This window comes from Dermochelys coriacea, chromosome 9 (genome assembly GCF_009764565.3).
Source record: "Dermochelys coriacea isolate rDerCor1 chromosome 9, rDerCor1.pri.v4, whole genome shotgun sequence".
Taxonomy (NCBI): domain Eukaryota; kingdom Metazoa; phylum Chordata; order Testudines; family Dermochelyidae; genus Dermochelys; species Dermochelys coriacea.
This window is the reverse complement of record NC_050076.1, coordinates 60,086,930-60,100,665: the sequence shown is the minus strand read 5'-3', so window position 1 is coordinate 60,100,665 and position 13,736 is coordinate 60,086,930.

Genomic DNA, 13,736 nt, shown 5'->3' with positions numbered 1-13,736 from the left:
AGCCACTAGCTCCAAGCTTGGAGGTGGGAGATTGTCTTCCCCTCCAGGATATTTGAGTGTTGAATCCGTCTCCATGTGGCTGCAGTTGACCTGATTCTCCAGCAGAGGTCACTGTAAGCCTTTTCAGTGATGCGGTGGGAGGAGATGGGGATTTTGCTATTGGTATTCCATGACTTTGTGGTGGAAGTTCTCTGCCCCAGTCGATGAGCCCTGGAGATGATGGAAATTGCTCTGAAAATGCATCTTACGAGAGTTAGAACCTCATGAGTTTGGGGGGTGCTGAGGGGAGCCTACTCCAGCCCGCTCAGAGCTTTGTGGCTAGCTGGCATGTGGCTTTAGCTCTGGCTGCAATGTTTCCTGCATGCACAGACTTCCATTGGATTAGCAGGGGTTCTCAAACTTCATTGCACCGCAACCCCCTTCCCACAACAAAAATTACTACACGACCCCAGGAGGGGGGACTGAAGCCTGAGCCCATCCGAGCCCTGTTGCCCTGGGCTGGAGGGGGACCGAAATCGAAGCCTGAGGGCTTCAGCCCCGGGCACGGGAAGCTGTAATCTGAGCCCGGCAGCCCAGGGCTCAGACTTGGGCTCGGGCTCAGGTCCCAGCAAGTCTAATGCCAGCTCTGGTGACCCCATTACAACAGGGTCATGACCCACTTTGGGGTCCCAACCCACAGTTTGAGAACCACTGGATTAGAGCAAAGGAAGAAAGAACAAATATAAAATCCCCTCCTCCCCAAGGTGAGGGCAGAGTGTGCACCTCCTCCAAGTCAGGAGGTCTCCCATGTGGCATTGCCCAGTAGCCCCGCCCTCTCCCCACAGCGGCACCTGGCACATGGGATCCTGACACCTCTGTGGGCTCGCATGTCTCTGCAGGTTCTGTTCCCTTCTGCAGTGGTGGTGCCAGCCCCCGGCGGATGCAGTTGAGCTGTCCTCGAGCAGCAGTGCAGAGAGGTCGGAGTGAAGACCTTGGCTTCCAAGTGTTGGCGTCTCTCTTCAAAAGAGGACAGGGACACCCTGTGTGACTCTCTGTGCTCCAGGCGGCTTGCGCCTGCCAGCCAGCGACTGGCCTCCTGGGCAGACTTACCTCTGGAGCAGAGTTCCCCTGGCAGGCAGGTGGCCGCTATGCCAGCCACAGCTCATGTTGGGGTGTCCTGGCCGACAGGCAGCCTTTCTGCCAAGGGAGCTATCAGGCAGCTCCCCACTCCGTGAGCTGGGCCTTGCTTCTTCCAGAGCCTGGGACCCCAGTTGGTTGAGCCAAAGCCCACTGGAATCAATGGGAGTCTTTCCACTGTTTTAGCAGGTGTTGGGGCAACCCCAAAAGCATCAGCCCACTTGGAGGCAGAGATAAACAGGCCAGGAATGAGAGAATTCACTGGCCAGAAACCTATGGGCCACATTCCCAGCCGCCTGCACAATCCCACTGACTTTATGCCCATTAAATCTTTTCTCCTCATTACAAAAGCAAAGGGCCAGGGTCCCTTTTGTGCTCTGCCCCTCTGCATTCAGGGCCTGATATTCCAGAGAGCTATGGGCCAGCTCTCCCGTCTGGACTCCAGGTGGAGGAGGAGCATCACTCTTTGTCAGTGCAGCAGGGCTCTCAGAGAGCACAGAGATGAATAGACCGGTTGGGACTTTTGTGCTCAAATGCTGTAAAACCAAACTGACTCTGCCCTGAATGCCACCAGCTTTGGTTCCATTTCACAGGTGGGGAAACTGAGGCATGGAGTGGGTCAGGGCAGCATTTTCAAGTGGTCAGGAGCACTTTGTGTTTGGGACCCCGAGAGTGTAACCCTCCTCTGCTGCACCAGGATATGCGGTGTGAATCGATGGACTGGGCGGTGAAACCGCAGCATGAAGGGTGCAGCGGAGATGAGCTCCCCCAGCTCCCATCGACGTTGCTTCAGCACCTCTGGAGACCATGCCCTGGGTCTCAGGCTGGGCTTCCAAAACCACTGAACATGCTGGACTTGGGGACTTGCCTGAGCTCAGGCAACGAGTGAGTGATAGCGTTGGGAATGGAACCCAGATGTCCTGGCTCCAAGGTCTGTTTGTGACTAGGCCACTCGTAGCTTTTAGGGCTGGAAGGGAGCATAGTGATTGTCCTGTCAGATTCCCTAGCTAATGCACGCCAGCTATTCCAAGGCAGGGATTCCTGCCTCCAGCCATTGCTCCTGGGTGAGTGAGAGCGCCATTTCAGGCTGGCCTCCACTCCAAGTGATGGATCCATATCCCTAGGCGAGCTGTTCCCCAGGTTGGATCCCCTGCCCTTTAAAAATGCCTGTCTTATTTCTAGCCTGAATGGATCCCACATCAGTTGCTGTGCTCCTGCCCTACTAAGATGGGCCTGCTGGGTTTGCCCATCCTGGGGAAAAGGCACAGCTGGCCCCAGCGGTTAGGAGCGATTGCAAGAGAGAGCATTGCAGGGGCCACACCACCCCGTCTGTCTCCCGCACCCGCCCTTCTCGTTCCAGGGGGCTCCCCCCAGCACGCAGGGCTCAGCCCTGCTGGAGTTAATGGCAGTGCTCCCAGTCCCAGCAGGGCTGTGCTTGGCTCCAGCTCTGGGCACTCCCTGGATCAGGGGGTGGGCTGTCACTCCCGAACTGGCTTAGAAAGCAGAGGGAACTGCATGGTCAGTCGCTCTCTCCCAAGCCTCCCGAGTGGTGTGGGGAGCTTACTGTCTGGGCCTATGCAGGGAGCCAGGTCGAGGGCTGTAGTTGGGGGCCCCAGCTCTGAGGTGCTGGGTGACTCATTGCTTAGGCTGCAGTACCAAGGGGATGTGGGGCCTCTGGACAGCTAGGGCAGAGCACTGGGATCCCATGGCCTGGTGGATGATTAACCAGCTCTGGATTCCCCTAGCAGAGTTTCTGCAGACACTGCCCCCTTTTCACTGAATGATGTGTGAATGATGTAACTCATAGGAGGGAGCAGCTGGTCTTACAGGCTTGAGCTGGTACAGTGGGTGAATGATGGGGCAGATCACCCAGCTCTGTCAGTGCCCCACAATCCTGCCTTGTGCTTTCCCAGCCTGAGGCCAGAGCCACAATGAAGGATCTGCCAAGGATCTGCAGCATGCCCTGCAATTCCAGTCTGGAGCTTCCCACACGCCCGGCACACACCTGCCACCACTTGAATGCTATACATAGGGAGACATGGGGCGGAAGAGGAACACACCTTTCATTTTCGGTGAAAGCCTTCAGGCTGAGAGCTTTGCACAGAGCCAGGTTCGCAAATGCTTCCAGAAAAAGTAGGGACTGGGCCTCTGAAATAGGGATAGTTGGCTGTCACGGAGTCCCCAGGCGATGCTCTGAAACTGCTCCCTATGAAGCCAGTCAGGACTCTGGAGAAGTCTCCTCTCTGTGAGCAGACTGTCTTCAGGACACACAGCTCACACAACTTCCATCTTCCTGGGACTGACCTCGGAGCATTCAGCATCGTCTGCCCCTCCGTGTGCTTCCCACAGCGAGTCCGCCCAGGCGGGGTCCTGGGGAAGACAGAGGGTCCTGCCCCCCAACTTCGCAGTCAGACGTGACTCTCAGCCAGCCAGTAAAACAGAAGATTTATTAGACAACAGGAACATGGTCTAACACAGAGCTTGTAGGTACAGAGAACAAGACCCCTCAGCTGGGTCCATTTTGGGGGGCAGTGAGCCAGACAACAACGTCTGTACTTCACTCCTCATCCCAAGCCAGCCCCAACTGAAACTCTCTCCAGCCTCTCCTCCTCTTTGTTCCTTTCCTGGGCCAGGTGGTCACCTGATTCCTTTGTTCTCCAACCCGTTAGCTCTCACCTTGCAGGGCAGAAGGGCCAGGCCATCAGTTGCCAGGAAACAGGGGGTTGGCCATTCTCAGTGTCCAGACCCCTGCACACACCTGCCCTCTAGGGCTCTGCAATGATCATACACCCTTATCCCACCTCCTAGATACTTAAGAACTGCATAGGGGAAACTGAGGCACCCCCACACTATTCAGAGGAAACATTAAGAACAGTCCCGCTTCGTCACATTGGCATCTTATGAACTCTGTCAGTGCCCCTCAGTCCCGACCTGCAGCCCCCTGCTGAGCCAGCCCTGGGCTTCCCACACACAGAGAGCTTTGTCAGTGCCCCTCAGTCCCAACCTGCAGCCCCCGCAGCTAACCCAGCCCTGGGCTTCCCTCCCTGCCCCAGCTCTGCTGGTGTCCCTCAATTCTGACTGCAGCTGGCCCCATTCTTCAAGCCCTGGAGCTCTTTGAAGCAGACTCAATGCTGAAGAAGGGCCTGGTGGCTCTGTCATGTAGAGAAATGCTCTGGTGAGCGCACCCTTCACACTAAGCTGCCTGTCTAATGCTGCCTGCACCCTGGGAGGGCCTTTGGCAGCAGGGATTGAATGTGGGACCTCTGCATTTTAAAGCATGAGTGTCCTCTGAGTGAGTGAAAAGACCTCACTCTGCTGGCTCATCAGCCTGGGTTGGTATCCCCCCCACACACACACACCGGAAAGGGGACAGAGCACCATGCGCAGTGAGTGTGGCATGAACCAGTCAGGTGGCCTCGACTTGGGTCCTTAGGGAGCCCTTGCCAGTGGCTAAAGCAACAGGGAATGGTAGTAGAGCGGCATCCCGTCCTCCGTCCTCCTCACCTGGTGCCATGGGAGCTCCCCCTGCCCCTAACCCAGGCTGTGTCTGTGGCTGGCCACCGGGGGCTCTGTAGAGGCACATGGGCCTGGCAGCAAAGGCTGAGGATGGGGACTGAACTAGAGGCGTCTGCATGATATTGTGGATGCTGCCCCTACCCTGCTGGGCTGGCTTTGACCCCTGGGAGGAGGGGGCATAAATGACCAGAGTGGGGCACCAGGCCCAGGGCTGCTGCCAGGGAGCCCAGAGGCAAAGCTCCTGTGGGCCCTGCTGGGAGCAGGATGTGCTGGAGGCAAGGGGGGCAATCCATGGGGTGAGTGTGGCAAGGCTCAGAGACTGGCCAGTGCATAGATCTGGCCCAAGGTTATGTGTGTCTGTGGGGGGATGGGGGCTTTGCACACATCTGTGTGTCTGCAGGTATGAGCAATGCTTGGTGCACCTTTGCATGGCGTGGGGAGAACTGTGCCCAGTGGGTGTCTCTGGGTGTGTGGGGACGTGTAATTGTGCATTGGTATTGTGTAACGGTGGGTGTGATTGTGCTGGGTTGTAGAAGGAGGTGTGTTTGGGGGTGGTGCAAGGTGTGTGTGTGTGAAGGGTGTGCATATGTGTGTAGTTGTGCAGGGAGGGTGATGTGTTAGTGCTCACATGGCACTGGGAATTTGGGGGCCATGGTATTTGGGGGATAAGCAGCTGAACATGAGCTCCCAATGTGACATTGTGGCCAAAAGTGCTAATGTGGCCCTGGGATGCATCAACAGGGGAATCTCCAGCAGGAACAGAGAGGGTATTTTACCCCTGTATTTGGCACTGGTGTGACCACTGCTGGAATCCTGTGTCTAGTTCTTGGTCCCACAATTCAAGAAGGATGGTGATAAACTGGAGAGGGTGCAGAGAAGAGCTGCGAGAATGATTAAGGGGTTAGAAAACCTGTCTTATAATAAGAGACTCAACTTGCTCGGTCGATTTAACACAGAGAAGGTGAAGGGGTGACTTGATCAGTCTATATCTATGTGGGGAACAAATATTTAATCATGGGCTCTTTGAAATGGGGCATACATTTTTTAACAGTGAGAGTAATTAGCCTCTGGAACAACTTTCCAAGGGGTATGATAGATTCTCCATCACTGGGTATTTTTAAATCCAGACAGGCTGTTTTCCTACAAGATCTGCGCTCGGAATTGTTGGGGGGCAGTTCCCTGGCCTGTGTTGTACAGGGGACTCTAGTCCTATGGCCTTGGAATGGGTGAATTAGCCCACCGAGTCCTTTCTACAGTGTTTGCCCAGCTGGACCCAGCCCCTGGGGCTGGGTTCACATCTCCCTGCTGGTGCTGATAGGATGAGGGCTGCTTTGCTGGACTGAGCTCCGGTGTTCCTTGTTTCGGACAATGCTGCCAGGCCTGACCTGTGCAAATGGGAAGGCCATGCTGGAGTGCTGTGTGCTGCTTAACACGGCCATAAACACGGCAGCAGAGCCATAAACCATGGCAGAGCTGGGGCAGGCCCTGCAACTGCTCTCCCCAGGGTTACTGGCTGGGCTCTCCCAGCGGCCTCTCAAAGGGTGAACCGGGCATACACAACTCCTCTCTGCCACCATAAGCCACGGAGTTGGCAGGAACAATAACAGAGATAGGCTGACCCACAGCTTCCCACCCCCCTGAGCTTCGGGCTGATCAGGCTTGGATCTGGGGTCTGGGCTCAGGTCCCTCGTGCATGTACACCTGCAAACACATTCCAGGGTCCCCAACCCCACTCAGCATCACCAGCGTATTCTCCAGAGCGGGAAACTGAGGCACAGAGAGAGAGGGGAGCTGCTCACCAGTGGCACTGCTGGGTGGATGAGAACCCAGGTGTCTTGGCGTGGAGTCCTGCCCATCACATATCAATCATGCTCCCACCAGCAGTGGTTCTCCTCCTTCCAAATGAACCTGGGCAAATTGTCTGGGGCTGTGCTAGTCCTCAGTGCCACTGGCCACATCTAGCAGTGAATGGCTATCTAAATGCCTGCACTTAACCCCTGGGTGCCCATCCGCATTAATGCCCAATGTGCCCACACAGCTACTCTACCCAGAGGCATAGTCACATGGCCAGTGGTTCTGTGCCAGCCCTAGAGGCAACACCCTCAACACTCAGCAGTTGCAGAAATGGGGTGGGTAAAACTGGGGTGCCCTAAACCACTCCCAGACTCTCCCTGCTTGATACTGGGCCTGAAGCTGCACAGCTCTGTCCAGGATGGCCACTCGGGCATTTCCATGGAGATGGGCTGCTGGTAGGGTGGCCAGGTGTCTGGTTTTTGACAGGAACACCCAGCTGAAAAGGGACCCTGGGAGCTCTGCTCAACACCGCTGACTGGGCCATTAAAAGTCTGGTCGGCAGTGCAGCGGGGCTAAGGCAGGCTTCCTGCCTGCCCTGGCTCTGCACGGTTCCCAGAAGTGGCTGGTATGTCTCTGCAGCCAGTAGGTGCAGGGGCAGCCACGGGTGCTCTGCACACTGTCCCTGCCCTGAGCGCTGGCTCCACAGCTCCCATTGGCCAGGAACCATGACCAACGGGAGCTTCAGGCCTGAGGGTGCAGGCAGTGCGTGGAGCCTCCTGGCTGCCCCGAGCCGTAGCTGGCCATGCCAGCCACGTCCCGGGAGCCACCTGAGGTAAGCATCGCGTGGAGCCTTTACCCCAAACTACCTCCTGCACCACAAACCCTTCTTCCCCAGCCCCACCCAAGAGCCCGCACCCAGCCGGAGCCCTCACGCCCCCACACCCCAACCCCCTGCCCCAGCCCTGAGGCCCCTCCTGCACCCAAACTTCCTCCCAGAGTTCGCACCCCACACACCCCAGTCCTCTGCCACAGCCTGGAGCCCCCTCCTGCACTCTGAACCCTTCATTTCTGGCCCCACCCCAGAGGCCACACCCCCAGCCAGAGTCTGCACTCCAATTCCCTACCCCAGCCCTGAGCCCCCTCCCGCACCCAAACTCCCTTCTGGAGCTTGCACCCCGCCCCCCCAACCCCCTGCCCCAGCCCTGAGGCCCCTCCTGCACCCAAACTTCCTCCCAGAGCTCGCACCCCACACACCCCAGTCCTCTGCCACAGCCCAGATCCCCCTCCTGCACCTTGAACCCCTCATTTCTGGCCTCACCCTGGAGCCCACACACCAGAGCCTTCATCCCCCCCACCCCAACCCCGTGCCCCAGCCCTGAACCCTCTCTCATACCAAACTCCCTCCCAGAGCCCCCTCCCGCACTCCAACCCCTTGCCCCAGTAAAAACAAGCGAGTGAGTGAGGGTTGGGGAGAGTGCATGAGGGAGAGAGAGGGGATGGAGTGAGCAAGGCAAGGCCTCGGATAAAGGGCGGGGCAAAGGTATTCGGCTTTGTGTTGGCAACTCTAGCCTGCTGGGCTGGGCAGTGCAGACCTGTAACCTGTCTCATCTGACACTTGGGCAGGGCTTGCTGTGCAGAGGGCAACAGGGACTTGGGCCTGTTCAAGTCAAGAGGCGTTTCCCCAGATTTTACTCTAAGGGTCTGGAGGGGTTGCTCTGAGCTGAGCAGAGCAGCTGAGACTGGGGGGAAACTTCAGTCTGCACCCCTAAACTCTCCAGCACCAGAGCTAGTGGCAGCACAGAGAGCCAGTGAAAGCCCAACAAGCTGTCTTTGGAGGGGACACTGTTATCTAGCGACACCATGGTCATAGGTGCCGACTAAAGCCCTGGAGCACCCACAGGGAAAAATTAGTGGGTGCTCTGCACCCACTGGCAGCCAAGCTCCCCTCACCTCCTGCCCCCATCTCACCTCCTTCCCCCCCACCACTGAGCATGCTGTGTGCCTGCTTTTCTGCCTACCTCCCAGTGCTTCCTGCCCAACCGCCACCAAACAGCTGTTTGGCAGCTTTAGCATGTTCTGGGAGGGAGGGGGAGGAGCGGGAACATTGATCACTCAGGGTAGGAGGCGGGGAAGAGGCAGGGCCGGGGCAGGGATTTGGGGAAGGAGTTGGAATAAGGGCAGGGAGGGGGCGGAGTTGGGGTGGGGACTTTGGGGAAGGGGCAGGGCAGGGACGGGGGCCGAGTGGGGGTCGAGCACCCACAGCAAAGAGGCGACATTGGCACCTATGCTGTGGTTCCTGGGCTGGCACGCTCCATGGGGTTGGAGGGAAGCAAAGCACGGAGGGCCCTAGTTGCAAGTGAGATCACCACTCATCACTTGAGGGCAGTGAAACGCACTCTGTCCAGTCATTCCAGCTACAGAAACACCTGGCACTGTGCAGCTGGGCAGAGCCTGCTTCCCAGGCCTTTGGGGCCAGAAATCCAGCCTGCCCAAGTGACAGGTACTCGCTGACAGAGCAATGACTGGCTGAGCCCTGACAGTCCCATGCTGGCCGCCTCTGCCCTGCCCCCGCCCTGTGCTGGCTGCATCTGGTGCTGCTGCTGAGCTGCACGTTGCTTTGCCTGTGGCTAGTGCTAGAGTGTCATTAGCCTGCAGGACTCCTGGGGTCCAGTCCTGGCTCTGACTCATGAGGTGACTTGGGGTAGAATCATAGAAGATTAGGATTGGAAGAGACCCCAGGAGGTCATCTAATCCAACCCCCTGCTCAAAGCAGGACCAAGACCAACTAAATCAGGTAGGTCCATTCCTCAGTTTCCCCACCTGTGGGAGGGAGCTATTGATCCTCCCCAACATAAGTGCTCTGAGATCTGTGGGCGAGCAGCCCAGTGGCCAGTGGGGCTTTGTGTCTGTTCTCTTCTGGACACCATGATTCTGAATTTCACTGCGGCTCCAAAGAGCTGCAGTGAGGTGGCCCAGACTGTGTGGGGAGATTAGAGGGGGTGGCTGGGATGAGCTGCTCAACTCACATCCCCAGGAATTTAAGGGGTGCTGATGCCAGAATAAAAACTGCTTGATCTCTGGGTTATTGTTTAGGATGGGCCTAGAACCATCCTCCCCCACAACTCTAGACTGGACCTGTGCTCTGGCTGGGGCTCCCCATTACTCTGTGCCTCCCCTCTCTCTCCGCCCCCTGCACTGTGCTCTGTAGCTCCTCCAATCCAGCATTGTCTCTTTGGCCTAAACCCCTGCCTTGCAGCCAGGGCCTGGACCAGATCCCAGCTCATCAGTGAGGCTTTGATGGACAGTGATCCTGCTCCTCTTTTGCTACTGGTAACAAAGACACAAGTCCCTGTCCTGCCCTGCATGGCTGTCCAAGGGACGGTTGCTCGGGCCCATCTGCACTTGGGACAGAGCTGGGATGAGAGCCAATGAGCCAGCCTCCTTTTCCCCAGCCATCGGCTAAGAACTGTCCACTAGGAAGCAGTGGAAGGGCTGGTGTGGCTGGCTGGGGGCTGGGGCACCTCAAGTGAGACATGGCGAGATGTGCTACAGCCCATGCTGCTCACCAGACTGGCTCCATTCTCAGCAGGGTTGTTTCTCCAGCTAGCAATGGAGCAGCAATGAGTGCCGGTCAGCTGCTTGCCTTGAGCTGGGCCCTGGCTTGCGAGGAGCTGGGAGCGGGCCTTGGGACATGTCAGGGTGTCCCTCAGAACCTGGCATCTGGGCTCCCTTTGCTCCTCTGGCTGAATTACAAAGCCCCGGCCTGGCTGGGTGCTGTCTGTGCGTGGTGCCAGGCCTGCTTCTGGGGGCAGAAAAGGAATCTGGGCCTGGTTCAACTCTGTCCATGTAGCAACAGGATTCTGTGTGGCCTCTGCTACAGGGACACACCTGGGGAAGGTCCTGCCCAGCTCCCTTGTTCTCAACAGGCTGGCAGAGTCTGGAAGGGTGGCAGGCTGCTGCCACCAGGCACTGGGCTGGGAACAATGGGGTTTGTTTGTTAGCTCTGGGATGAGCTCCCAGGCCCCTGGCTTGGTAAATGACCTGGGACCGAGGGCAGATCACTCGGACTGGAGGATGCAAATATAGGAACTTACATGGTGAGATGGGCACATGCACATGGAGCTCCAGCCCAGCCTTAGCACACATCTGCTGCAGCACCATCACCAGAGTGCAGGGTACTGGAGCTCCATGGGTAGAAGGGGCTGTATGGAATACGGGATGGCCAGGATGACATGCTGGTGTGGAATATGTGGTGTTTGGAGCACATGGGAACTGGAGCCCTGGCAGCTGGCACCCATGGGAATCGGGGCCCCGGGCATGTGCATATGGAGCCCAGGAGAATCGGGGCTCCAGGCCATGTGTACATGGAGCCCAGGGGAATCGGGGCCCCGGGGCACATGCACATGGAGCCCAAGGGAATCAGGGCCCTGGGCCATGAGCACATGGAGCCCAGGGGAATCGGGGCCCCGGTACACATGTACATGGAGCCCATGGGAATCAGGGCCCCGGGGCACATGCACATAGAGCCCAAGGGAACTGGGGCCCTGGGGCACTGGCCTCTGTCACTGGAACATGGTAACGCCAAACACCAGGTCCCTGGAGCCCTTTGTTATATGTGGGTGATTGGTGTCCCCAAGGGGCGGATGCTGTGTTTCATGGTTGGCACCTGATTTGCTCAAGGGCTCCTTGCAGTGCACAGCCTGGAGTCGCTAACCGTGAAGCAGGTTCCCAGGTGGGGCTCAGGACAGTGCTGCCCTATGGCCATCTCCAACCCACAGAAGCGGTTGTAGGGGTTTCAACTCTTCCATGGCTAAGGATCAGCAGAGAGGATCTGAGCCCTAATAATGCCAGCTCCTGGGGACTCCCCATCCTGTGAGTGGGAGAGAGGTGACTTTGGCTGAGCTTTGGGCAGGGAGACAGACTAGAATAACTGAGATGCTGCAAAGGGACATGGACAGAGCTGTGTGAGGATGCAAAGCAGGGGGTTGCGGGTCGGGATTGAGGGGAATTGACAGAGCTGGGTGGGGGAGCCCAGGGCTGGGATAGGGATAGCAAGGGGCTGCAGTTTGGGATTGAGGGGAATTGACAGAGCTGGGGGGGAGCCCAGGGCTGGGATAGGGATAGCAAGGGGCTGCAGTTTGGGATTGAGGGGAATTGACAGAGCTGGGGGGGAGCCCAGGGCTAGGATAGGGATAGCAGGGGGCTGCAGGTTGGGTTTGAGGGGAATTGACTGAGCCGGGGGCAGGGAGAAGCCCCTGGCTGTGGTAGGATGGCTGCTATGGGCCAGCACTGAGGTGAATCAGCAGAGCTATTTGGGGGAATTCATGCAGCCCCAACTACTCGCCTTGGGCCTGTGTTGCCAGCCCCTCCCCCTCAGCGGGGTTGCCTGCTGCTCAGCGTACAAATGTTTAACAGAGGCAAAGCTTGCCCACAGCCTCTCCGTCCCTTGGGGTTGCTGGCTGCGTTACCTGCCTCCTGCCATGTGCTGGCACATGCTGGCTGGAGCACTGCAAGGGCGGGGCAGCCGTGCCATAGACCAGGGCAATCCCCGGGTTGGACTGGGCCTTGTGGCTGGAAAGCCACAGCACCTGGACTCCCTGGCAGGTTAATGATTAGCCTGGTCTCATGAGCTGGGGAGGGGTCTGCAGGTGGCTGGCAGTTAATGGGGTGTGTGTGTGTGACAGTGGTGCTAGTGGGGGAAAGGGGCTCCATGTGGGAGCCCCTGGCCTCTCCTCTCCTGCTTGACAGGCAGTGGGGCAAGGAGCTGAGGGCGCTGTCACCCCTGGCTGGGCAGCGCATAGTTATTAATGAGTGTCTAGGACCAACTGGGAGCAGTTATAAAACTGCCCTTGTTGTTGATCCTTTGCAAACCTGGGGAAAGTCCAACTCCCTGGGACGCAGGGGGATAATTAACAGAGGGGGCAGGACACAGGCATCTCCAAGGAGCAGTGTGGTGCTGGGAAGAGGCTGACAGTGTCAGGAATTTGCTCCCCTGGACAGTGGTGCCCTGCAATGCCCCAGAGGGTTTGGTGTCAGACAGCCAAGCCTTGGGCTCCGTGCTGCGGCCCCTGCCTGGTAGGCTGCATGCTCTGCTCTCCTTGAAGCAGGCTCCAGAGATTAGCGGGATGGGCAGGGAAAGCAGAGCTTTGTGCTAGAGGCATCCCCAAGAGGGACCAGGAAAGGGCCTCAGGGGAGAGCTCAGAGCCCATGGCAAGAAGGATTCAACAACCTTACAGTAACAAACCCACCTTCCTGGGCAGCCCTATGGTGACAAACCTGGTGGCCTGACAACAACACGCCTGCCTTCCCCTGCAGCCCTACAGTAAGAAAGCTGCCCCATGGAGCAGCCCTATAATAACACACCTGGCCACCCTACCATAACACACCTGCCCCACGAGGAGTCCTACAATAACAAACCTGCCTTCCCCTGCAGCCCTACAATAACAAACCTGCGCCACGAGCAGCCCTGCAATAACAAGCCTGGCAGCCCTAGAGTAAGAAACCTGCGCCACGGAGCAGCCCTACAGCATCAAGCAAAGATGTACTTGTGCTGGGGGGAAAGTTGGTAAAGGAAGTCAATGTCAGTTTGCAGCTTCCTAAAGGCTCTGAACAGGAGAGCAATAAACAAGGATTTATAAATAAACAGTGTACAGCAGACATTTTGATAAAGTGCATTCAAAAGCCCTCAGCTGAGCTAGAGGAGTGGGAATGGTGGAGACGGGGTCAGGGATGCAGTCAAGTGATTCCCCCAGGCCATGCAGCTTCGAGATGGAACACAACGGCCATTCCCTGCCTGATGGAACGGTTGCAGTCTGCCTCACTCCCGGCTCGGCGCCATTCTAGACTGCATGGTGCGCCCTTTCCAGAATTCCTTCTTGGGGTTGGCACTTCACATGCCACAATGCCATTTCAGAGCAACAAGAGCAGGTGTCATCCCAGTGAGCTCATCAGGCTGTGGACTGGTACCGGGATACTCTGGGCCAGTGTCGCTCATCCATCCAATATACCCCGGACGGACATCTCCTTGGCCTTAGCATGCAGATCTTCATGGATTGCTGCTACAGGATGTGTTGACTGAAGCTTGCAGATGCCTACAAGTCTGGGCAGTTCCACATGGTTACAACTGGCCTGTGTGATTAGTTTGATATTTCCCATCAATCAGGCCCTCCAGCCTTCTAATCAATGTTCTGCAGGATGTAACGTTCCTTGCCATGCATGGATTTGAACAGGGAACCTCTTAAGATAGCTCCCAGACCATTATACAGACATGGGCAATGAACAGAGATGCAGGGACAGGTGCGGGTGCGATC